The 3,009-nt window shown below is 42.4% G+C and overlaps 2 pseudogenes; one reads left to right on the plus strand and one right to left on the minus strand.

The window, feature by feature from the left end:
* Positions 1-388: 388 nt before the first annotated feature.
* On the minus strand, positions 389-1,232 carry LOC101712217 (E3 ubiquitin-protein ligase SIAH1-like; annotated as a pseudogene).
* Positions 1,233-1,813: 581 nt separating this feature from the next.
* Positions 1,814-2,746, plus strand: LOC106009058 (olfactory receptor 8I2-like; annotated as a pseudogene).
* The last annotated feature ends 263 nt before the right edge of the window (positions 2,747-3,009 follow it).

The raw sequence follows: 3,009 nt of genomic DNA on the forward strand, positions 1-3,009 counted from the left end.
TTGGTTAAAGAAAAATAAAACACGCACAGAAAACAAAACAGAAAATAAAAAAAAACAAAAATCAATATTTGTCAACAATACAAAGTACAACAAACACAAAATTCAGAATTATTTTGCAATGCTTCCTTTCTTAATATAAAAGATGCCTATCCTGAATGTGTGTGTATACATATGCATATACATTTTCAGTGGTTTACTGTTGACTTATTTTTAAATATATTAGTGTTAATACATGCAACTGTTTCCTGTTTTTAAAGCCTTTCTTTTATTTACCTTCATGTGTCTAGTTTCCACCTACCAAGAGTTTCAGATTGGCAGGCAGATGGGTGCCTTGTTCTCTGTGAAATTTAAGTTTTAAACACTGGCCCAAAAATGTTTAACTGCCATTTCAACACATGGAAATAGTTATATTGATGCCTAAATTGCCCTTTTCTGCAAAAAGCTGTGCAATACTGGTGTCAAAGAATAGGCAGTTACTATGCATAATGGCCAATTCCCTCATGAATAGATCGAGGAGTCACTTCCCAAGTCAATTGTCACCTATGACCATTTCACTCAAGTCAGTAAGCAATATTTTCAGCTTGCTTGCATGTTCCTATCAGCTGTACAATTGCGAAGAACTGCTGGTGACCATCATACTTCTCCTGTTTTTCTAAGACCAACATGAATTGAAAGCCAAAACAGGACTGCATCATCATCCAGTCAACAGCACCAGGAAGGTTAATGTCTGTTGCAAGGAAAACAATGTCCTCCCCTTGCAGGGTGGTAATGGACTTGTGCTGGCTAATCATGTGAGGCATGACAACATCAAGAGAGCCTTGCCACTTCCAGGAAGCACTAGGGCATGGGCAGGAGTAAGGCCTGAATTCACACAAATCCTCATGGTCTGCTTTTTGTGTGTGTGGTAAAGTTATTTCACAACCAGAAGAGGCATATTTACAAGAGAAAAGTACAGAATTGGCCACTTTCTCCATAGCCAAGTTGAGAATGGATCCCAATGGGCCCTGGCAAGTTGGACAACATGTGAGCTTTGGATGACAGTTGCTACAGACAAAATGGCCACTCTGACACTGAAAAATGGGTGGTAACACATAGTCAAAGCAGAAGGGACACTCAAAAAGACTTGCCATGCCATTGTTGGATGCATTTGTGCCAGTCAGGGCAGGCATCCGCTGGGATGGTGGACAGTTTGAGGTACCAGTAGGTAATGCTGTAGCAGTCTGATGGCTCATTTATGTGGGTGGAGAGCATGCCTCAGACCCCAGTCTGGCTCACATATGCTCTGTCTCCAGGCTCCAACACCGTGGGCCATGCCACCACCTCGGCCTGCACCAAGACCACCAGACTTGCTGGACCACCACTACTCGAGAGCATGCCCTGCCATGGCCTCCCAGCTCCCCCCTGGCCCCTGCCACCACGGCCATTTCGAGCATACAATCCTTACAATTTTGAAGAGTATGATATACCAAAGTATACTGAATAATTTACTAATTCTATGACTCGAGGTCTGATGATAGACTAAAATAGCCTATGATTGTAAATCTCTGTAGGAATCTCTTCATATCCTCCAGACAGCAATATTTATAGTGTATCAATTCTATGCAAATGTAGATGTCAATTATTACTAGTGCCTACAAGGTCTATATAAACTAAAAATAAGCATAAATTCTCAATTAACCTATTTACTGTCCATCAATTGTATTGTTGTCCCAAGAGTCTAAATCAGCTTTGATAATTCCATCTTGGGGCTTGAGTCTTTCTCTACCTTTGTTTGGTTTTTCAGCAGGTTGGCACAAAGCCCAAGTTGTCAGAAATGTCTGGGGACAATTTCACTGAGATGAAACTCTTCAGCCTCTCTGGATTTGCAAGTCTCCCTGAACTCTGAGCCTTCCTCTTCCTGGTATTCCTGTTCACTTATCTCTTCACTGTCTTGGGGAACCTGGGACTAATCTTGCTAATCAGAACTGATCCCTGGCTTCACATGCCTATATACTCTTTCCTTAGCAACTTAGCATTCATTGACATCTTCTGTTCTTCCACTGTAACACCCAAAGCACTGGTCAGTCTGCATTCCAAGCAGAAATACATCTCTTTTGTGGGCTACTTTGTTTAGATGTACTTTTTTGTTGCCTTGATATGCAGCGCATGTTTTCTCCTGGGCTCCATGGCCTACTATCATTTCATAGCAATCTGCAATCCATTGCTGTATAAAGTGGTCATGTCCCAGAGAGTTTGCCACTGGCTTGGAGTGATGCCCTATGCCAGAGGGTTCACCAATTCTCTAGTCTACCTGTGTGTGATTAGCAGTTTGTCCTTCTGCGACCCCACCCTCAATCACTTTTTCTGCAACACCACAGCCCTTCTGGCCCTGTCCTACACAGACACATTCAACATGGAACTGGTGATCTTCAGTCTAGCCGGGTTCACAATACTCAATTCTCTCCTCATCTTCGTGACCACTTATGTCGCATTCCTCTTGGCCATCCTGAGGATCCAGTCTGCAGTGGGCAGGCAGAAAGCCTTCTCCAACAGCACCTCCCACATTACAGGTGTGACTGACTTCTATGGGTGCCTGATTTTCACACATCTGTGGCCTGATAACACACCATCCATGACACAGGCACACGTGGCCTCCATGTTCTACACCATTGTCGTCCCCATGCAGAATCCTCTCACCTAGAGCCTGAGGAGCAAAGATGTGAAAGATGCTCTCCTGAGAACAGTGCACAGGAAATTGTTTCTGTGACAGATTCTGCATGTTGCACTCTAAAGAAACCTGGATATTTCTGGGAATTTAATTATTCCAACTATCAGGAAAATGGCAGAGTAACATTAAAGGTATAATACAAACTGATGCAAACTTAGAGGCTTGAGATTTGGGAGGCAGTCATTATTTAATTTTTTATGTTGTGAAATTGTGTATTTTATTATGTAATTTGTTTATCTATATCATGGTATTAGGACGAGATTTGAGCACATCTGTTCTTCAGACATGGCAGTCACAGGGTA

Source organism: Heterocephalus glaber, unplaced genomic scaffold (genome assembly GCF_053883595.1).
Source record: "Heterocephalus glaber isolate CG9 unplaced genomic scaffold, H.glaber_assembly_v1.0 deba00001673, whole genome shotgun sequence".
In the NCBI taxonomy this organism is placed as follows: domain Eukaryota; kingdom Metazoa; phylum Chordata; class Mammalia; order Rodentia; family Bathyergidae; genus Heterocephalus; species Heterocephalus glaber.